This window comes from Giraffa tippelskirchi, chromosome 12 (assembly GCF_054371585.1).
Source record: "Giraffa tippelskirchi isolate mGirTip1 chromosome 12, T2T-mGirTip1v1.2.pri, whole genome shotgun sequence".
In the NCBI taxonomy this organism is placed as follows: Eukaryota; Metazoa; Chordata; class Mammalia; order Artiodactyla; family Giraffidae; genus Giraffa; species Giraffa tippelskirchi.
In genome coordinates, this window is record NC_137286.1 from 113,452,763 (window position 1) to 113,477,188 (window position 24,426).

General features: G+C 37.8%; 1 long non-coding RNA gene across 1 annotated transcript in view; it reads left to right on the forward strand.

Annotated features, from left to right (window-relative positions):
- The first annotated feature begins 2,462 nt into the window (after nucleotides 1-2,462).
- LOC145530585 (uncharacterized) overlaps nucleotides 2,463-24,426 on the forward strand; it is a 72,316-nt gene continuing 50,352 nt past the window's right edge. The window contains exon 1 of the long non-coding RNA XR_014071916.1: nucleotides 2,463-8,075. This is a non-coding gene — a long non-coding RNA (uncharacterized LOC145530585). The remainder of the gene's footprint in view (nucleotides 8,076-24,426) is intronic.

The following is a 24,426-nucleotide window of genomic DNA, read 5'->3' on the forward strand; positions in this document are numbered from 1 at the left end:
TTAATATTTGTAATTTGAATCAATATTTTGCCTTAATTAGCCTTTCTGTGGTTTAGAAATTTACTGATTTCAATTATCAGATTATGAAGGTTAATTTTAATTTTTTTTTGTCTATTATCTGCTACTGATTTTACAATCTTATTTTTATTATTTCTTTCATTCTCCCTACACTGTGTACAAATTATTCCCTTTTACAGTTTGTTACATACTTAGATCATTGATTTTAAATCTTGCTTCTCACAGCATCAGTTCAGTTCGGTTTAGTAGCTCAGTCGTGTCTGATTCTTTGAGACCCCATGGACTGCAGCACGCCAGGCTTCCTTGTCCATCATCAACTCCCGGAGCTTGTTCAAATACGTGTCCATCGAGTTGGTGATCCATCCATCTCATCTTCTATGGTCCCCTTCTCCTCCTGCCTTCAATCTTACCCAGCATCAGGGTCTTTTCAAGAAGTCAGTTCTTCGCATCAGGTGGCCAAAACTTATTCACTCTCCTCTTTCACTTTCGTCAAGAGGCTCTTTAGTTCTTCGCTTTCTGCCATAAGGGTTGCATCATCTGCATTATCTGAGGTTATTGATAATTCTCCTGGTAATCTTGATTCCACCTTGTGCTTCATCCAGCCCTGCATTTCACATGATGCACTCTGCATATAACTTAAATAAGCACGGTGACAATATACAGCCTTGATGTACTCCTTTTCCTATTTGGAACCACTCTGTTGTTCCATGTCTAGTTCTAACTGTTGCTTCTTGACCTGCATACAGATTTCTCAGGAGGCAGGTCAGGTGGTCTGGTATTCCTGTCTCTTGAAGAATTTTCCACAGTTTGTAGCGATCCACACAGTCAAAGGCTTTGGCATAGTCATTAAAGCAGAAGTAGATGGTTCTCTGGAACTCTCTTGCTTTTTTGATGATTCAACGGATGTTGGCAATTTGATCTCTGGTTCCTCTGCCTTGTCTAAATCCGGCTTGAACATCTGGAAGTTCACGTTTCACGTACTGTTGAAGCCTGGCTTGGAGAATTTTGAGCATTACTTTGATAGTGTGTGAGATGAGTGCAATAGTGCAGTAGTTTGAACATTCTTTGGCATTGCCCTTCTTTGAGATTGTAATGAGAACTGACCTTTTCCAGTCCTGTGGCCACTGCTGAGTTTTCCAAATTTGCTGACATATTGAGTGCAGTAGTTTCACAGCATCATCTTTTAGGATTTGAAATAGCTCAACTGGAATTTCATCACCTCTACTAGCTTTGTACGTAGTGATGCTTCCTAAGGCCCACTTGACTTCGTATTTCAGGATGTTTGGCTCTAGGTGAATGATCACACCATCGTGATTATCTGGGTGGTGAAGATCTTTTTTGTACAATTCTTCTGTGTATTCTTGCCACCTCTTCTTAATATCTTCTGCTTCTGTTAGGTCCATACCATTTCTGTCCTTTATTGTGCCCATTTTTGAATGAAATGTTCCCTTGGTATCTCTAATTTTCTTGAAGAGATCTCTAATCTTTCCCATTCTATTGTTTTCCTCTATTTCTTTGCACTGATCACTGAGGAAGACTTTCATATCTCTCCTTGCTATTCTTTGGAACTCTGCATTCAAATGGGTATATCTTTCCTTGTCTCCTTTGCCTTTAGCTTCTCTTTCCTTAGCTATTTGTAAGGTCTCCTCAGACAACCAATTTGCATTTTTGCATTTCTTTTTCTTGGGGATGATCTTGATCACTGCCTCCTGTACAATGTCACGAACTTCTGATCATAGTTCTTCAGGCTTTCTGTCTATCAGATCTAATCCTTTGAGTCTATTTGTTACTTCTACAGAATAATAATAAGGGATTTGATTTAGGTCATACCTGAATGGTTTGTTTAGAAGAAAAGTTATGACCAACGTAGACAGCATATTACAAAGCAGACAAAGGTCAATTTAGTTAAAGCTATGGTTTTTCCAGTAGTCATGTATGGATGTGAGATTTGGACTATAAAGTAAGCTGAGCACCAGAGAATTGACGCTTTTGAACTGAGGTTGGAGAAGACTCTTGAGAGTACCTAGAACTGCAAGGAGATCCAAGAAATCCATCCTAAAGGACATTAGTCTTGAACATTCACTCAAAGGAAGTGATGCTGAAGCTGAAACGCCAATACTTTGGCCACCTGATATGAAGAAATGACTCCTTGAAAAAGATCCTGATGCTGGGAAAGATAGAATGCGGCAGGAGAAAAGGACGACAGAGGATGAGATGGTTGGATGGCATCACCGACTCAATGGACATGAGTTTGAGTAAACTCCGGGAGTTGGTGATGGGCGGGGAGGCCTGGCGTGCTTCAGTCCATGGAGTCACAGAGTCGGAGCCGCCTGAGTGATTGAACTGAACTGAATGCTTCAGTGATTTTCCCTGTTTTCTTCAATTTAAATTTAAATTTGGCAATAAGGAGTTCATGAAATGAGCCACAGTCAACTTCCATTCTTTTTTTTTTTTTTTTTTTTTTGCTGCCTGTAGAGCTTCTCCATCTTCGGCTGCAAATAATGTACTTGATCTGATTTCGATATTGACCATTTGGTGATGTCCATGTGTGGCATCTTCTCTTGTGTTGTTGGAAGAAGGTGTTTGCTATGAACAGTGCATTCTCTTGGCAAAACTCTATTAGCCTTTCCCCTGCTTCATTTTGTACACCAAGGCCAAATTTGCCTGTTACTCCAGGTATCCCTTGACTTCCTAGTTTTGCATTTCAGTGCCTATGGTGAAAAGGACATCTTTATGTGTGTGTGTGTGTGTGTGTGTGTGTGTTAGTTCTAAAAGGTCTTGTAGGTTTTCATAGAACTGTTCAATTCAGCTTGTTTGGTATTAGTGGTTGGGGCATAGACTTGGATTACTGTGATATTGAATGATTTGCCTTGGAAATGAACAGAGATATTTCTGTCATTTTTGAGATTACACCCAAGAACTGCATTTCAGACTCTTGTTGTCTATGAGGGCTGCTCTATATCTTCTAAGGGATTCTTGCCCACATTAGTAGATATAATGGTCATCTGAATTAAATTCAACCATTCCAGTCCATTTTAATTCACTGACTCCAGAAGACCTCTGGTTGGGGTAAGAAGTCCTCGCACCTAAGACTGGAAGGACTTATGGTTAATGAAATCTTAATTCCTTTATAATCTCTCATTTCTTGTTTCCTCGAACCCCTCCCAAACGGGCAAATGGCAATGGGTTCCCCAGGGTTTTCCAAAGGCTCTACTATCTGTTGTGCCTTAGTAGCTGTTGCCCAAGAGGGTGGGGGTTTCTCATGTCCTTAATCTACTTCGTGCCAAGTATCAGGCCAATGAAAATTGTGAGCACAGGTCGGGTATTTAGCAGATTTGACAGCAGGTTATGAAGGAGATTCCTCACTACCTTTTTCCCACTGTTTTTTACTCCCATCCTTCAGCTCCTCTCTACTAGGACTCGAGTCTGGCCAAAATCCACAGTGCCTGGCTTTAGGACTTATTGAAGCTCAAGCTGTTGATGTCTCATTACAAAAAATTCAGCGAGAGATATAGCTATAGGTAAGAGGTGGATTTGTTCAGATTCAGAGAGAGACACACTCCACAGGTCTGGGCCATCGCAGAGGGCAAGTTGCTTTGGCCATGAATGTGGTGAGGTTAGTTTTCTGGAGCTGGGTTATTTCATATGCTAATGAGTGGGAGGATCATTCCAACAACTGGGGAACCACCCACTCCTCAGGCTTTTGACAGTGCCTTGGAACTGTCAAGACAGTGTAAATGACTGTCAATGACCTCTGGGTGTGTCATTTAGCATGAAGGTTAAGGATCAAGGTTTAGTTGAATTTGACTTGTCATCTTGGACCCATTTGATTTTAATTGGTTTGTTATGCCCTTGGGCTATGTCATTCTTTCAAAAGTTGTGCCCTGCCCCCTTCCCTCCTGTTTCATGCTCTTCTGAGCCCTGTCTGGGCCCACAATGTTGCCTATACAATCTTCTGGAGGGACAACCAGAAAATAGCTGGCCCTGTGGAGGGAAATACTGTATAATATCCAATCCCTCTAGATATTCAGGTCTTAATCTTCCATGTTTCCTACAACATGTGCAACAACAGCATCTCTCAGTGAACATGCTAGGGAAGGTGACAGGCACACAATGCCTGCTAAAAGTTCATCTGTTGGTGGTATCCCTTCAAGGGCAATTGGGCTTCCACGGATAATGTTTGCCACTTTGGGAGTTAGCCCTGCAGGCCATTTGGGCCCAAACCCTTACCACCCTTCTCCTAAAGTTACAAACATACCCCTGGATCAAATCTCCACTCCACTTTTATGGAACATCTGGTCTGTTGCCTCTTATCAATTTATTTTTAAGCCACTTTCTAACTCCTATAACCAGGACCCTGCTCCCTTGTAGGGAACATTGCTCCACCCCGTTTACTATTATTAAAATACTCTTAATGCCCCTAACAGGACCAGATAACCCACTCCTTTTTTCATTACTTCTGTTAGGACCTAAAGTGGGTCTATGACAATGAAATGTTTACCATTAGAAACACCCTAACCTTCTCCTATGGAGGATTAGGGGAGGAAATGAGTGACTTACATTCCCTCAGAGCAATAAGAGGATAAGTCTTATGGCTGTTTCACCAGTCCAGTCTCAGAGCACAGGCTTGGATTGCTTTACATCATGATATCTATTTCCATCCGCAGTGAACAAAGCAGCAATGAGTTAAGATTACAACCCCTTAATCCTATCCAGTACTAGTCACACTGGAGACCTTGGGGACGCCCAACTCTATCCTGGGGATCCCAGGAGGTCAACGTGCCTTGACCTGCCTAGGGATCTGGTCATTAGGAGGTTGTCACCCCTCAACCTGGTCAGGGATCTGCCAGTCTGGGGTCCCAGGGCGTCAACCTGCCTCAACCTGCTTAGGGATCTGGTCCTTGGAAGGTTTCACACCTCAAACTGCTCAGGGATCTGCCAGTCAAGGGATCCCAGGAGGTCGACATGCCTTGACCTGCCAGGGACCTAATTCTCGGGAGGCCAACATGTCTTGCCCTGCCTGGGGATTCAATCTCCAGGAGGCTGTCATGCCTCAACCTGCCTGGGGATCTGCCCCTTTATCTTGGGACGCTGGCTCTCAGGTTGAAACAGTACTGGGTAGCATAAGCTTCAGAAAACACCCCTAAAGAAGTCCACCCATGGACATAGAAGGAAGCCTATTAGTTGTGAGACTGTGTCCTGTCTCAGCAATAACTCAGAAGTCCAACGAGAACCCCATTGCCTTTCTGGAAAGTCTAAAAGAGGCCCTCCAAAAATTTACCAATCTGGACTTAGACTCTTAAGAGGGACAAGTGTTTTAAAAAGATGAATACCTGTCCCAATATGTATCAGACATCAAAATAAAGTTACAACAGCTAAAGCAGAAATACCCTGTTGTCTCTTTAGATGAGATGGTATAGACAGCCACCGATACTTTTTGTAACAGAGAACAGGAGAGGGAGGCCAAGGCCTAGGAAAGGGAGAGAAGGAAAGAGACATGCCATGCCCAGATGCTAGCCACCCTCCAGGGAAGCCCTATGGCAAACCCCGAGTCCTTGAAGGACAAGGCACAAGGCAAATACTTAATCTGTAGACAGGTGAGACATTGGGCCGAAGAGTGTCCAAACCATGACAAGTCTCCTAAAACAGCTTGCTACAAATGCCAACAGTTGGGACATTGAGTGGCACTCTGCCCTCGGGACCACAGACCCTCAAGGTCGAGCGCCACGCCTTCCCTCATGATGGTTCAACAGGACTGAAGCAGCCCTCTCCAGCCAGCCTGCCTATCACAGATAACCATCATGGGACTGGAGCCAAGGGTGCAATTGGATGTGGCAGGTAGTTCTGAGAATTTCTTAGTTGACACAGGGGCTACTTACTCTGTCCTGCCTTCCTTCTCTGGAGTCTCCTTCTCCCAAACCTGTACCATTTTGGGTGCTATGGGGAAAACAATTACAAAAAGATTTACCTGAGCACTTCTTTGTTGCTGGGACGGACAAATACTTTCCCACAATGTTTTGGTGGTTCCTGAGTGTCCTAGTCCCTTATTGGGAAGAGACCTTTCCCTTCTTTCAAAATCTTACAGCTATTGCAGTCCTGATAGAAGATGCTTTAAAAGTCTCTCTTGGGGTTAAACTAACTATTTTTACCAGCCTCCAAGTGAAATAACTCCTGAATGAGAGAGGACATTTATGGATCTCTGATCAAAGTATCCTCAGATATCAAGCAGTGCTGATGGAAAATCCAGGCCTGACTGTATACCTTTGTGAGGTTCTTAACCCAGATACCCGCCTGTCTATCCCTGAGGGCTGTCTCCCTTTCAATCTTGCCTAGAAACTTTGGACGACTGGACAAAACCTCAAGAGGGATTGTCAGAAGATCCTCTGACCAATTCTGAGCAAATCTGGCACACTGATGGAAGCAGCTTTGTCTTGGAAAAAGAAGAGCTGGATATGCAGTAGTCTCCAATTTTGAGACCATAGAGGCTAAACCTTTTCCACCAGGTACTTCAGCCCAATTAGCTGAGCTCATAGCCCTAACTTGAGCTTTAGAGCTGGGAAAAGGAAAAAGAGTAGCCATTTACACTGACTCCAAGTATGCATTTCTGACTCTACATGCACATACTGCTACTTGGAAAGAAGAGGCTGCTTGACCACCTGAGGATCCCCAATCAAATATGGTGATCAAATCCTTAGGCTCTTGGAGGCAGTCCATCTGCCCACTGAGATTTCAGTCTCCCATTGTAAAGGACAGCATAAAAGGAGCACGGAAGTGACATGAGGGAAACAAGCAGCCAGTCAGGCAGCAAAGAGAGCAGCTTTACAGAACAATGACCTAATAGGGGTTGCCACCTTAGTTTCACAGACTAATTTGCCAGAAACTCCTTCTTATATTGAAGGTGAGACTCTTAAGGCTAAGAGTGAGGGTTTTCAAGAAGATCATATGGGGTGGTTCCAAAAGGAGAGACTCTTTTTTCTGCCTGAGAACCTCCAATGGAAGTTGTTTAACTCCTTACATGCCACCCTCATTTAGGGGAGAAGGCCCTCCAAAGATTACTAGAAAAGTCCCTCAGAGGAACAGGCCTCCAAACCACTATAAGGCAAGTGGTCTCCTCTTGTTCCACTTGCCAAATGAACAACCCCCAAGGAGCTCGAACACCCCAGCTGGCCCAACCCATCCAATGGCATGGGACCTACCCTGGAGAGGACTAGCAGATGGACTTCACCCAGATGCCAGTTTCTCAATGGTATAAATACATATTTGTCATGACAGATACATTCACAGGATGGATTAAAGGCTTTCTCACCTGGCCTGAGAAGGCTGAGGAGGTGGTAAAAAAAAAAAAAAAAAAACTGCTCCATGAAATTGTTCTGAGATTTGGTCTGCTCAGGTCATTACAAAATGACAGTGGGACATCATCTACTTCTAAGGTCACCCAAGATGTCTCTAATGTATTGGGCATTACTTATTATCTCCATTGTGCCTGGAGGCCTCAGTCTTCAGGAAAAGTAAAAGAGCCAACCAATTCTTACAATCAGTGATTAAAAAAAAAAAGATAACCCAGGAGACCTCCCTGGGATGGAAGGAGGCTTCACCAATAGCTCTCCTCTGCATCTATATTGCCCTTAAGGAACAGGTTAGTCTTAGTCCTTATGAGATGTCATGTGGGAGAACTTTTCTTTATGTCAATGACCTCTTCCTCGACCCAGAGGCTCAGACCCTCCAGTATTATACCATGGCCATTGGGCAATTCCAACAGGATATATGCTTGTGGGGTGTCAACCAGGGCCCAAAAGATTCCAAAGAGCCACCACTATGTGCTCCAGGGACTCAAGTCCTAATTAAAGTCTGGAAAGATGGGTTCCCAAAGGCTCAACTCCAGCCCACATGGAAGGGCCCCTACCCTGTAATACTTTCTACCCCCACAGCAGTCAGTGTACCAGGATACAACTCCTGGATTCATTACTCACAAGTCAAGCCATGGAAGAAAACAGAAGAGGACACTCAATTCACCTGTGAGTCCCTGGAAGATCTCAGATACCTGTTCAGGACTACAAGTGAGTGCCATTCTAATGAACATCCCAAAAATTAAGTTTCTGGGGATTAGATTTCAAAGGATAGCTCTAAGAGCCAACACAGCTTGGCAGGGGTTGTACTCCAAAATAAACATGAGATAGATCTCCTGACCTGAACGAGGAGGGACTTGAGTCATCTTAAATGAGATGTGTTGTTTCTGGGTAAATCCCTCCAGCTACATTAAAGAAAGTCTCACTATCTCAAGGAAAGCATTCAGATCCTACAGGATCTCAAAGAATGGGCTGGAGAGTTATCAGGGTGGCTACAATCTCTCTTGGGGGATCCTTATCTTGACAAGGGGAAATTTGGAGTTAGCTAATGCCCCTATTAATCCCTGTTATCACCATACTGTCAAGGGAGTGTTATCCCCTCTGTTCTGTCTCTTCACAACGAAGATTTGAAGCGACGGGCATTAAAGCCCTCGATGCCTCAGAGCTCTCGGACAGTCTGTGTTATAGTTCTTGGACAGATCAGTTTTATTTAGAAAATATAGGAGGCATGAGGGCATGCCGACCCAAAATATGCAAAGAGAAGAGAGAAGGAGAGAGAGAGATAATGAGTGCGTGTGCACAGGGGAGAGAGAGAGACCCCCAGCCCTTCAGCTCCTCTTTTTATATGTTTTATTTTTCCTCCCCCTGGCCTGCCCTGTGTAAATTGGGCTAGCCAGGAGTGCTATTTGTTCTACCTGAGGTCCTCACTCTGGTCCTCAGACCTTCCTTTGTTCTATTTTTGCGGGCTTTTCCCTTCCTTGTCTTTTAGCCACCACCATTCTGGACTCCTGTTTCCTATTCTAACTACCTAACAATATGATTGTTCCATATATTATCAATTGTCTAACCCATTTGGTCTCTGTCCAGATCAACAATCTACAATATGCAGTGACATTCAACAAAGATATATAAAACCACCTGACCACGGAAAATATCACTCATCCTTAGATGAACACCACTATAAGGACTCTGAGGCTTGATACTAGCAAGAGGAGGGGGCCTAATTCCCCTCACCCTCCCAGTTCAGCAGGAAGTAGCCAGAGAGACTTCAACCCCCCATTCCCAAAGAATTGAGCCTCCCGTATCTTGAGGGGGGAATGTTGGGTAGTTAGAATAGGAAAAAGGAACCCAAAATGGCAGTGGCTAAAAGACAAAGAAGGGAAAAGCCCGCGAAAATAGAACAAAGAAAAAAACAGGTAAAACAAACAGCCCTCCTGGCTAGCCCAGTTTACATAGGGCAGGCTCTGGGAGGAGGAGACAAATGTTTAAAAGGAGGAAGCCTAGAAGGACTGGGGCTTCTCGTCTCTTTGCATCTTTTGGATCAGCCTGCCCTCATGACTCGAGGATGTATTTCCTTTGCTTTCTAATAAAAACTGAGCTATAGCATTGGTCTGTCTGTTGCTTCAAATTTTTGCTGCAGTGAGACAGAACCAAGGAAATTACACACTCCCCCAACGCTTCCATCACCAGTCACATTCACAGCTAGATGTTGTTTCGCTTTGTCTCTGTCTCTTCATTGTTTCTGGAATTATGTCTCCACTCTTTTCCAGTAGCATATTGGGCAGCTACCGACCTGTGGAATTCATCTTTCAGTGTCATATCTTTTTGCCTATATCTCACAGCATAAAGATGTAGATTTAATAATTGCTTCAGTTACTTCCTACAAATTTTGATATGTGATATTTCATTATTGTCTAGTTAGCATACTTCCTTTTTTGCTATAGATTCTTTCTTGGCTCAAGGATTATTTAGAAGTGTATTTCTAATATCCAAGAATGTGGGGATTTACCATGTGTTTCTTTATTATAGATTTATAATTTAATTCACTATGATCAATAAATCTTATCTGTGTGATTTCCTAGAAAATTTTTAAACTTATTTATGATAGAGAATTTGGCCTATTTTCCATTAAGTTTGAAAATATATTTATTTAGTCATTGTTGAGTACATTCAACTGTAATATCATTTTGATTTAGTTTGTTAATAGTGACCTTCAGATCTTCTAGATCTTTTCTGCTGTTTTGATTACTTGTATCAAATGCCAAAAGAAGAATATTGCAATCTTCAATTAAACTGCAGTTTCATCTACTTCTATTTAAGTTCTATCAATTCTTGCTTTATGTATTTTTACCATATGGTAATAGTTGCATACATATTTAGGATTGCTATATCTCCTTGATTAAGTAATGCTTTCATTCTTATAAAATGGTCCTTTATTTCTAGTAATGTTCTATTTCTCAAACTTTGATTGATATGACTGTAACGCCATTAGCTTCCTTATGATTGGATTTTGCATCGTACATCTTGGTTCCAACATTTTACTTTTAATCTAGCTCTTTATATTTAACATACTTTTTGGAACCTTCTTAGATAGCTTTTTGATATTTATTTATAGTTTAATATTTTCCTCTAATCATAATCTGAATGATATGCATCCTTTAATGTATATCCAGATGTGTTTAATGTCCCAGCATTTGGTCAAATGTGTACATGTAAATGTCAGGATTATACTTAAGTGATTGGCTGTGATGTAGGTCTATGTGGGCGACAGTGGTTTTCAGTCATCTACTTTTAGTGACTTTTTCAATTTGTTCTATCAATTACTGACAGATGGGTTCATAATGTATAACAACTTTTATGGCATTGTGTATAATTTCTTTTAATTCTGTTGAATTTTTTTGCAAGCATATTGAAGTTCTATAATCAGTCACATTTGCATATATGATTGTCTTATTAATTAATGACTTATTTGTCATCATGAAGTGTCCTTTTTCTCTGTTAGTATTTTTTGCTTGACATATGCGTTACCCCTTATTAGCATAGCACTCCGCACTTGTTTGCCTACTGTAAACATAGAAAAATTATCTTTTTACATCAATTGATTTTCCTTATTGTAGCTTTTTATTTAACATATGTCTCCAGTACATATTTACATATCGATTTTCTGTAACACATTGTCAGTTTCTGCCTTTTTGTTAGTTTCTGTTGTTAATGATCGGGCTTCCCATGTGGCGCTAGTGAGAAAGAACACGCCTGCTAATGCAGGAGACATAAGAGACCCTTGTTCCATCCCTGGGTCAGGAAGAACCCTGGAGAGGGGCACGGCAACCCATTCCTGTATTCTTGCCTAGAGAATCACATGGACAGAGGAGCCTGGCAGATCACAGTCCACAGGGTTGCACAGAGTCAGACATGACTGAAGCAACTTAGCACCCATGTAAGTTGTTAATAATCATTTAATATAATGATAAACTATAGGTCCACTACTATAATATGTATTTTGCATCTCCTTTATTTTATGGCTGTACTTTCTTAACATGTTTTAGTTTACTAAATATATTTTGTAATATTTTAATTTTTATATTGTTTTAAATTATACTATTATCTGGCTTATTGTTTGTTCTGAGCATTAAAATATAATGAATATATCATCCATTAACTTTCTGGTTATTTGGATTTTATATTATAATAGTTGACATAAATGCAGAAACCATACATGTCTATAGACTCCCCTGGTCATCCTCTATGCTATAACTCTCATATCTACTCAAATTATAAACCACACAAATAAAAGTTGTATTTTCCCTTGAAATTCCCATGTGTCTCTTAATGAAATTTAGAAGAAAATAACTATTTATATTTGCCTACATATTTACCATTCCTAATGCACTTTTTTTTCTCCAAAAATCCAGATTTCCATTTGCTGCCATTTCTCTTCAAGATAAAGAATATAGTTTAGCCTTTTTTATAGTACCTGTCTGCTCACAATGAAATACATTTGTTTTCTTTTATCTGAATATATTTTAAACTGTATATATAATTTTAGACTGTGATTATGTTTTCTTTAAGCAATTTATAAATATTCTTCCAATTTCCATACTCTTTTAGCATCTATATAGCTTCATATGAGATGGCTACCATACTTAAATTCTATCTATGAATGATGTGTTTTATTTTCTTTTCTACTTTCAAAAAAGTCTTTTTAATTTTTTAGCTATATAACTCTGACTTAGTTATTTAACTCTGATTTATTCACATTTATTCTGCTTTATTCTTCTATTGATTCTAATAGATAGTTTGTGATCCCATGGATTGTAGTCCCCCAGGCTCCTCTGTCCATGGGATTCTCCAGGCAAGAATACTAGAGTGAGTTGCCATTTCCTTCTCCAGGGGATCTTCCCTACCCAGGGATTGAACCCAAGTCTCCTGCACTGCAGGCAGATTCTTTACCATCTGAGCCACCAGGAAAGCCCATTAGCATATATACCATTTATCTATTGGTCTAAGAATTGATTTATCATGAGGGATTTGGGCAAGAAGGAAGATGATGTCTAAATTGGACAAGTAATGCTCCTTCTGCCAAGGAATTCAAATTTTAAATCAACTCACAGTTAATGTCATGCATTAGGAGCTAAGAAGATGCACAAATAGAGACAGCAATATAATAGGTAATTTACAAGCTTTAGAATAAATCTAAGTTGTAAGTAAATTGAAGTTAAGATTAATCAGGGTTGGAATGGAGGGGAGGGAGGCTCAAGAGGGAGCAGATATGTATATATATATATATATATATATATATATCCGCATATGTGTGTGTGTGTGTGTGTGTGTGTGTGTGTGTGTGTGTTCATGCTGCATGCCAAGTCACTTCAGTCATGTCTAACTCTTTGTGACCCTATGGACTGTAGCCCATCAAGTTTCTCTGTCCATGGGGTTGTCCAGGCAAGAATACTGGAATGGTTTCTACCTCTCTTATGTCTCTTGCCTTGGCAGGTGAGTTCTTTACCCCTGATGCCCTAGTGCCACCTGGATATATATATATATAAAAAACATTATGACTGATTTGCATTGTTGTACAGCAGAAATCAACCCAACATTATAAAACAACTATTCTTCAATTAAAAAATTTAAAAAAGAAAGATTAAGTAGGGTCTATAACTCAAAGCAAAAATAAAAGGAAAGATCTAGATTAGCCAGGAGTATTAAAATGTAACAAACTTTAATTTTAATTATAATTATTATATATTTAATTATATTTGAATAAACAAATATAATTAACAGAAACAAAAGAGGAAATTTATTGATTGATTCAACAAAACATAATATGAAAAAATGGCACAGGTAAATGTAGAAAAGTTAATTTCAAAATTTTATCATCAGTTTTGTCAAGTGAGAAAGAAGTGTAATTTTTACATACTTTGGAATATTAGAATCATCAGGTTAAAACTTTGACATAGTTCAAATACAGTTGTGGTAATTATTAAGGTAGTATCCGAGTGATTAGAAAAAGGAAATGGATATAAAGGGGCTACTGTTTTCTTTAAAAGTGAAAAAAAAAAAAAAATGGATAGGCATTTATCCTCGGCAAGTAGAAATTACCCATGTGGCCTACTTGCTTGGTTGAGTCTTACTATGAAAGGTTATTGCCAACACTATGTTCTACAAGTTGCAATCAGTATTTCCATTGTGTGAAACTATAATAGTCTATCCTGTTAAAGGTATCAGTTATGGTATTCAATTGTTTTTCACTGTTGCTGTTATTGTCTTTAAAATATCTTCTTATTTAGTAACAAGTACCATTGGCTATCCCTAGCCATAGGCTCTGCATCCTTAGATTCAACCAACCATGAATGGAATTTGAATCCATGGATGTGGAACCTATAAATATGAAGGACCGACTGTACTATGCCATTTTATGTATGACTTGAGCAACCACAGATTTTGGTGTCCATGGGAGTTGGGGGGTGCAGTCTTAGAACCAATCCCCTCAGATACCAAGGGATACCTATATGTGAACTATTATGAAATATTATTGTTTGTATACCAGTAAAAGCTATGTGTGTGTATGTATAAAATCTGGCTCCCACAATAAATTTTAATATTTAATTATTTAAATATTTAATTTAAATATTAAATTTTACATATTCATTAGTATTTCCTTTTTCTTATTTCCATCTTTAATTTTCAGAAATTTTATTACTTTAATAATATATTTTACTTTATAGCTAAGCATTAATTTAGAACAAAAAGAATAAATTAAAATACTCATATTTGTTTCTATTTATATATATTTTTGTTTTTAATTACTTTTCTAGATTTTTTTTTATTTTCAAGTTTGTACAGTAATTCTCCCTGTGCCTCTCCCAGCCTATATCTGTACTGAGTTACCTAATATTTGTCTTATAAATGCAGTTGCTTTTATTTCACTAAATATTTATTCATTTAATTATCCAAAGGATTCATTACAGAGATGTTTGAAATCAACTGTGAAAGAAAATTTTCAATTAGTTTCACTGGTTACTATACATGAACAGTTGAGTTTACTTTACTAAAACTGTTAAAATAATTTCTCCAGTTAGGAAAGGTTACCAGAGAGTAACTTAAACATCCTATAAATAAAGGAGAAATTGTTTACTGGCCAAGTGAATCAGAGAGAAAACAGAATTGAAGATTAGGATAAAATGTTTTTAATGTAATATAAATTCAAAACACTTAAAGAAACAGCATGTACTGTTTAAAAATAAGCTTATTATATTGTGATTCTATATTTCCCCAGTAACATTGCCATCAATACCTCCTGTTCCTAAGAGTGCTTCTGTGCAACTAGCTTGCTTTTCATTATCCTAGGTCTTTATTTCTCACCCAATTGTTTAATAGCATCATGTAGTTTGGGGTTGTTTCTAGCAATGCCCATTGAAATAAAAATAAAGTACTTATGTTTTTGTTTTTTAGCTGATCTTCTGTCTGTATAGAGCCAGAGACTGGCAAATATACAAACAAAGAGAGACACAGAAGAATAAAATTTGTGAAGTGCTGTCATCCCTTTTGCTTTTATTTTTGAGGGCAAGTCCATCCTTTACCTCAGCAATAACTCTATACACACTTATTACTATGCTACACCCTCTCAAAACTCCCATCTGTATAAATGATTAATTAGTCTTCATTAACTTCTCCCAAAGCCTTATACACAGGGTTTAAACTGTAATTCAGTCAGATGACCTGAGTTAAAATTCTGCCTATGTCCGTTATTAATATTATTAGTGAAGATTGAACAGGTTTTTCATCTCATTGTGCTTTATTTATCTCATCTGTAAGACTATGCTTCTTTCAAACTATTGCTAGATTCAATGAGTTAATAGTTTAGAAGATTTTAAAAAGTGATTGGCACATAGTAAAAATTACAAAAGCATTAGTAATGAGTTTTATGTGTTCCGTTTATACAATGGTGGTGTTTTGTTTTTTTGATTTTTCCCTCATCTTTTCCGAAATGATGCCTGATGACATAAATACTTGCCTTTTGTATAAACAAAAAGACCTTTTACTTATCTATTTTTGCGTGGTGGCTTGCATATATAAATTTATTTCTAGCAGTATGTGTGCGCTTAGTTGCTCAGTTGTCAGACTCTTTGCGACCCTATGAACTGTAGCCTGTCAGGCTTCTCTGTCCATGGGGATTCTCCAGGCAAGAATACTGGAGTAGGTTGCCAGGCCTTCCTTCAGGGGATCTTCCCAAGCCAGGGATGGAAACCAGGTCTCCCACATCATGGGCAGATTCTTTGCTGTCTGAGCCACCAGGGAAGCCACTCCTATCACTATAGGATCTATTCTATTAGCTATACACTTGTCAATAGTTGAACATCATGTGTTATAGACATTGTTTTTCAAGGTTATCATGCTGTTTCTTAAATGTGACTGATATTGTAAATGACCTAATCCTCTATGTGTAATTTAATTAGGTGGGGCTCCCTGGATATGTGGAAATTGTGAAAAACTTGACAATGTCTAAATTGACAATGTTTAAGAGTATAGACAATGATTTCATGAAAGCTGTTTCCTCATAGCCAGTTAGTCCTTTGTTCTACATTTCCATTTCTCACATCAGTTCTTTTCCACATTATACTAATTTCTGACATCAACCCTTTCAGTCATGTCTAAAAACTGTCCACTCCCATTAAATATCTAATGAGTTTTGGAATTTATTGAAAATTTAGTTGTTACAGGGAAGGAGTTCATGTCATTTGCAGCATTCCACTATCTTCTGTCTCCAAATCCTAGTTTCCCATATCTCTCCCTTTTCTCTGAGGCAACAAAATAAATCCTGCCTTGATTCATGCACAGAAGTTCAAGCTTTCTTAAGAGCTGGTATTCTACCCCAGTTAATCTTGGCAAAGAAGATTCAACTAAGATAGGCCTCTTCTTGTGAGGAAGGTTCATACTTGCTGTTAAGATGAACAAACAAACAAAACCTTTTTTTTTCTGACCTGTTCCATAAATTAGCACTGCTTCAGATTTCATAAATCCCATTCACTGTATTAAACTTTCTCAAGCCACACCATTCAAATGGCCAGCCTTTATGGACCCACTGGATAACTTTGTACCTTTGCTAATGAAGTACAGGAATATGAAGATTAATCAGGGTCCTACAGTGAGTTCTGCCAAATAAAAGCCTGGAGAAAGCTCAGCCCTAGAGCAAAGAAAAAAAGAAAAAAGATCCACTGAGCAAGGATACCAGTAATACAGGCCAAGGGTTGGTAGATCTATTGTGAGGCAACAGGGTGACTGAGGAAGCAGCTGAGAGAAGAGGGTAATGATGACTTGTACTTTTCGGACGTGGAATACTCTGACTTTCTGATAGCCAGTATATGATCTTTTGGTCTCCAGAAAGTAGGACGACAGTGACTAAAGGGAAAGGGAAAGGGAAGTCGCTTAGTCGTGTCCGACTCTTTGCGACCCCGTGGACTGTAGCCCGCCAGGCTCCTCCATCCATGGGATTCTCCAGGCAAGAATACTGGAGTGGTTTGCCATTTCCGTCTCGACAGTGACTAAAGGGAGAGTCCAAAGGTGGGAATAGGTAAGGCCTAGAGGAACTCTGTTGCTGCAAATTATTCTGATTGGAGTTAAAGCCCCAGGGAAAAGAACAGGAGCTTACTCAACCAAGGAAGTCTTAGAACTGTGTTCTTTAAGAAACAGTTGAAATGAGGGAGCAATGTTAAATCCCATTCACTGTATTAAACTTCCTCAGATGTTTTCTGTCTTAGACTGTGGCAAGAATACTGTGGACCTGTCAATGAAATATTTCAGGACAAATGACTTCCTCATAATGAGGAGACATTTATTGTTCATCTTACATTCAATTGAGAGTACACTTTTTCTCCCATTTTTATATAGTCTATTCAGTAAATAGAACCACCAAAGTATCTAAGTCTGGCCAATTAAGCAACCTATTATTATTATTATTATTATTTTTAGACACAGTGATTAGATGAGTTAGAATTCTCTCTAATATTTGTCACTTATCAATAATGATATTTTTGTGAACCTACCACCTAATGACAATAGCAATTTCTTCTTCAACTTAAGCATGACTAAGTTGTTTTTCTACTATTTGCAATTGAAAGATTCCTGAATAATTCATCCTTCAATTAGAGCTAATAAAAGTCTATGATACGGCACAATAATGTTACAGACTATATTAGTGTTCAGCTTTCATTTTAGCTTCATCTTTCTTCATGAGTCAAATAAGTATTACCATAATCTATAGCATAGCTCGATGTCTTTAAAAGTATAAGATATGGCTTCATTACTACTAACAAATTCAACTACTAAATGTTATGTTATGTCTCAATTAAAAGACAGTACTAAGTTCTAATTACAAATGAAGCTAAGTAAATGTTACATTGAGGGATATATGTTAGAAATGGATTTGAAGAGTTAATCATTTTATATTATACATGGATTTACTGATAGCTGAATGACATTTCGGCACAGAATCCAATAAGTTAACATAACACTGAAAAAAAAAAATGATACATGCTGAGAAACATCAAGATAGTAACACCAGAACTTCACTCTTAAAAATTATGTGACTATTTTATTTAAGTTTAATTTTTTTTAATATTTTAAGTGCCTGTTTCATTCATCCTCTCTCTCAAACTAATTACAACTAATCTCTTTATTTTCTTTATTCTGTATTTAGTTCTCATATCCAACTTATTACCTATTACCAAATTCTGTGATTTCTATCCTCTCTGTAGAACTTTCTTGCAACTTATGTAAGCTCCCTTTGCTTCTGGAGGTGGTATGGCTAGAAGGACCTTGGTCCTTGTCTTCTTTGAAGAAAGCATTCAGCAAAAAAGACCAAGGCTGTGAAATAGAGACAGTTTTTAAGAGAGGCAAAAGTACATGTGGAAAAGCACAGAAGCAAACTGCAGTGAGTTGTGCACAATAGGGTGGGCTTAAGTTGCTTATAAGGGTTGCTTTCCAGGTTGTCTTTGGCCACTCATCTAGCTTGGGCTTTCATCTAGCAAGGGCTCAATGCTCCTGATGATCAACAGGAGGCCAGCTGCAGCCGTTCAGCCTGGGCCCTATCTATCTCACTTTCTCTTCTACTGCACTGTTGTCCCTGCCCTGTTTACTCTCCATCCAGCACTCAGAACTTATTTTTGATTTTAAATGCATGTCATATTATATTATTCATTAGCTGAAATCTGCTCAACAACTTTATATTGCCCTGAGAATAATATCTATTAATATATTCCCTTAAAGAATCTATATGTTTGCACATTTTAATGTATTTTTGTCTCATCTCTCCCTTGTCTTCTACACTCCAGACATAGGGACCTACCTTTAGTGATATGAAAGTCAAATTCGTCCCTATCTTGGGATCAGCACACAAGCAGTCTTCTATTTTGAGCATGCTTCTTCTAACCTCTTCACCTAATTAACCATGTTCAGATCTTAGCTTGTGTATCATCTCCTCAGGACATAACTCCATTTGACTCTGAACTACATTACGTCCTCACATGCTATGCTCTCTGAAAACTGTAAGCCTCTTTGTACCAGTAATATGACTTCTATCTGTTTATTTGTTGTGCATAATATATCCATCTTTCCAACAAGAATATGAGCTTACTGATGTCAGGAATCATGCCTATCTTTTTTAATGTTATATCTCAAATACTGAGTACAGTAGTTGGCCCATGGTAGACATTTAATAAATAATATTTTAATTACTAAATGAATGAATGCTCACTCTATCACTGTTGGATAATGTAGTTTTAAGTGTGGTCTGGCTACAGGGAGCAGAATTTGATAGCTAAACTCATTTCAAAATTTTGCGTTCTCATTTATTCAACCACTTATTATAAATCAATACATTTATATTCTGTTTTATGTACTTCATGCTTTATGAACTTCCCAGACTGAAGCATTATCTGGGGCATGGTCAACCTTGGGTCAGTAACTTAAACAATTTTCTCAGCCTCAAGACTCAAACTATGCACAATGGTAAATTTCCCAAGTTGGGTGCAAACATGTGTGGACTATTCTCAATGGCTAGCTGCCAGCCTAAGTTGAAAGTTAGTCTTCTTATTGAACATTAATTCTAAACTCTATGGTATAGTATAGATCAGATAGAATTTACTCTGATTGGGTATATATGCTAAGTCGCTTCAGTAGTGTCCAACTCTGTGCGACCCCATAGACGGCAGCCCACCAGGCTCTGCCGTCCCTGGGATTCTCCAGGCAAGAATGCTGGAGTGGATTGCCATTTCCTTCTCCAGTACATGAAAGGGAAAAGTGAAAGTGAAGTCGCTCAGTCGTGTTCAACTCTTAGCGACCCCATGGACTGTAGCCTACCAGGCTCCTCCATCCATGGGATTTTCCAGGCAAGAGTACTGGAGTGGGGTGCCATTGCCTTCTCCAATTGGGTATATAAATATCACCTAATAGACCACTTCTATAGTAATACGTACTCCCAATTCAACAAAGAACATTTAAAAACTTGTTAGAATGTAACCTTTTAGAATTCTGCAATCTAAGTATAAAGGGATTTTCCCACAGCTGCTTAGGCAGAAAGAAAAGCTTACTAACAAAGAAATTTTCTTTAAAATTTTATGGTTTTCTTCTCAGACTCTGGGAACTAAATGAGAATAGTGTAGCATCTACCAACTAATGAGAAAAAGGATCAGAAATCTAAAACTGTATAACTGGTCAACGGTTAAGATAATATTTACCCGTCATTGTTAAAAAAACCTATATGCAATAACTCAAAGCATATTTCATTTGTGCATCCTATCTAAAGAGAATACTTGGAAAAAGATACTAGCACGAATTCTTCCTGACACTACAGACTGAGGAAAATGAAGTTGTAAATAACAAAACTTTATTATATATGTATATATACACACATACATATACACACATATATAGTGTATGTGTATATACATATATAGTGTACATGTGTATATGTATACATACATGTATAGTGTATATTTGCATATATATGCACATATGAGTTAAAGTCCTACATGTCTATGGAATGTATAATATAATCATTAAATATGCATTCCTAACACACTATTGACTGGGGGATTTTTGCAGAACCTAATACTTGTGGTGTTAATACATCTGTGATCGATAATGTGTTAAAATAAAATAATGGGTTAAAATAAAAATGACATACTGGAGAAAGGCATGTACTATTAGAATATTATAAATGAAAGCAGATCTTTTCAGAGATTTCATCCACAATTACTCAAGTGATTTCCTTTAAGAGCTTCTGAAAATTACACCTGTCCAACTACATACACTCGATGAACATGGGTTTGGATAGACTCCGGGAGTTGGTGATGGACAGGGAGGCCTGGTGTGCTGCAGTTCATGGGGTTGCAGAGAGTCGGACACGACTGAGTGACTGAACTGAACTGAACTGAACTGAACTACATATACTAAAACTGAATCTCTTAGGGGTGGGCCAGGCATGTGTGTTGTGTCACCTTAACTCCTCCACTGTACCACCAATCTGTTTTTGTTGCCAACTTTGTCATCTGTGCAAATTGACATAAATCCACACTTATAAACCATAGCTCTAAGTGGCTTTATGTGCTGTTTGGCTTATCTTTCCAAGTTGCTCCTTGGTGATAATCTGAGTCTACCTCTTCTCAAGTTGTGTGCAAGGTCTGGTGGTCCTTACCTCTCTCATTCTTCAACCACTTGTATAACTCCATAGTCCACTTAAGTTTAGCATGTCTCTGGTTGAAATTCACAAATATTTTTTATATGGTCCAGGGCTATCATTCTCTAATCTTTAAGTAGATGTAGTAAAAACTATTCCCTTGGATTTCAAAACTTCTATGCTAAGATTTAAGACTAAAGAGACTTTGGACTATATTCTAGGTCAATAAACTAAGTGGAAACATAGAGGCAAGAATAATCCAACTGTTTTGGCAAACTAGAAGGCATTTCTACAGTAGCTTTATCTCCATTTTCATACCTTCCACCTTCAGAACAGTAGTAACTAACATTTACTTTTTACTGTCTCTGAGCCAAGCTAGGCTATACCAGCATTCATGTGTGCTAAGTCGCTTCAGTCGTGTTTAACTCTTTGCAACCCTAGGGAGTGTAGCCTGCCAAGCTCCTCTGCCCATGGGATTCTCCAGGCAAGAATACTGGAGTGGGTTGCTTGCTATGCCCTCCTCCAGGGGATTCCCGATTCAGGGATCGAACTCACATCTCCTGCAGCTCCTACTTTGCAGGTGGATTCTTTACAACTGAGTCACTGGGGAAGTCCAGGCTTTACTAGATGCCCAGTTAAATCTGAATTTCAGATATACAAAAAATTTATATTTAATATAAATGTGTGCGCCTCAGATATTTCATGGGACATAACTAAAATATTATTTGCTGTTTATCTGGAATACAATTTTAATTAATTGACCTTTATATTTATTTGCTAAATCTGGCAACCCTATGTTAAGCTCTGTTATGGAGTTTTCAGATGTGTCTCTGGGTTAATGCAAGATATATTGCTGTATCTAATTTTTTTGGTTAATATAACAGATTTGGAAAGTTAAAATAGAGGAAGGAACAAAGCAAATGACAAAGAACAAATTTTTATAATTATGTCTGGAGAGTCAAAATTAAACTAAGACAAAATATACCTTAGCTTTTAAAGATGTTCCTGCATCTATTAGAATAAGTCTATGCCATTGTGTATGAGGCTTGTTCCAAGTGATTGATTATAAATTTGAAAGTTTATAACTGAGGCTAAAATTCTCTATACTGGGAAAGGGTGTTGTGAACCTATTCCTAAATTCATATGGGTCAAGATATCTAATAACTTTTTAATATTTTTTTTTCATTTTTAGTTCTTCAGCGTATTCCTCTGTTCAAGAGAAATGCTAAAAATAAAGCAGGACTTCCCTGGTGGTGCAGTACATAGGAATCCACCTACAGCAGAATCCCTTGTACACATTCCAATAAAGCATTCAAAGAATGATACTGGTTTAAAAATACCATTTCTTGTCCCAGCATAAAAGCACAAGGGAAAAGAAGTTCAATCTTTCTTTTTTTTTTTTTTCTTGAAGCTAAAACTCTAAAGCTTCAGGAAATTTCTTTATTACTTAGTACTGTATGTTCTAATCAAGCATAAAACAGGAAAGTGACTACTATCAAAGGACCCATAAAAAGAGTTTATGATGTTTCAGAATCAGACAACATAAAAAAGGACATATTCAAATTAGAAACACTATTATAAAGTGTGATTCTATAAGGAATCTCCATAACGGTCTTAATAATGTGATTAAAGAGATAAAGTAATAGCAATATACACAAGTACTAATTAGAACATTGAAACTATTACGCCTCATGTGGGAGACAAGTCATAAAATTCAAAGAATATTTGTAAGAAACACTATCAGACTGTCTTTTAAGTTTTTTAGTGCCTGAGGCTGATTTTGTGAACTTGTGGTATGAGTTGAAAATGTTTAAGAGAATTCATTTGGCCTAATAATGCATGCTTGTTTCAGAATCTCATTATAATATAAAAATTAATTTAAAGATATAATTTTCTCCGCTAGATTCAATGGCACAGTTTGTGTAAAATCTAAAAACTTTGATCCTAATTCCACAATATTCCAGACAACAAAACTACACTTTAAAAAATTCTATAATTAAAACATGCTTAGAATAATATATTTATTGTATTATCAATTTTTAAAATTTTTATTTGAAAAGTATATCTAAAGTAAGCACATAACATAAAATATAGAAAATGTAGTTGAAAATATTATTTGAGTAATTCAGAGCAAAGGAAAAACCAAAATACAAATCCAGAGTTTCTATGTAGCCATTACTTAACATAGGGGCATAGCTTAGGCTATCTACTTTATAGCAGTTAGGGTAAGAGAAATATAGTCAATGAAATCACTTTCACTAATAATAGTTGATATCCTGACAAAAAGCGCTAATTCCTTAATTGGGTAAACTTTTATTTTCAATACATATTATACTCTTCTCCAGGAGGCTCAAATTTCATGCAGTAAACATTTGAAAAACTTGAAGGAAAAGTAACCTATATTAACTTTCTTTCTTGCTTTAGCCAATAGACTTGTTAGTAAAAGGGACTTTTTTTTTCTTTTTACCCTAAAACACCTATTAACAATTCCCAGAGAAGACTTTCCTCAAAAGGCATTTGGAAAGCCTGAATTAAATTATTCACAATTGCCAGAAGGAGAAACAAAGTAGTACTCAACAAAGGAGGAGACATCTGCAATGACAAGCAGAAATTTCACTTGTATGTTTATATAAAGATGATAAAGCAACATATAGGTAGTCCCTAACTTACAATGTTTCAGTGTATGATTTTTTGACTTTACAAGTGGTGAGAAAGCTATACACATTCAGCAGAAACCATACTCTGGATTTTGAATTTTGATCTTTTCCCTGACTGGAGACATGCAGTATGAAACTCTCTCCTAATGGTAGGCAGCAGCTACAAGTCACATCTCCCCATTAGCCCTGTGATCATGAGGGTAAACAGCCTATACACTAACAATCGTTCTGTACCCACACAACCTTTCTGTTTTCCACTTTCAGTAGAGTATTCAATAAATTACATGAGATACCCAGCACTCTCATAAAATCGGTTTTGTGTTAGATGATTTTTTCCAACTGTGAACTAATGTAAGGGTTCTGAGCATGTTTAAGGTATGCTAGACTAAACTATGACATTAAGCTGTTATGTGTATTAAATGCATTTAACTCACAATATTTTAAACTTGTGATGAGTTTAGTGGGCTTTAACCCTATCTTAATTGAGGGAAGATCAGTACTTAATGATAGTCTCAAGGAGCCAATTCCAGAAGAGAATGAAGTGATTTTATAATGGAGGTTAGACTGAAATTCTCACAGCATTTGCAATTATAGCAAAGATTTTCACAGACTTCTTTTAATAAGAGCTTTCAAAATAGTCAATAAAATAAAAACTGAGTGAAAGTCGTCAAAAGCAATATTAAGAGAAGCAAAATAACAAAGATCATGTTGTAAAGTTGCTGCTAGTCTT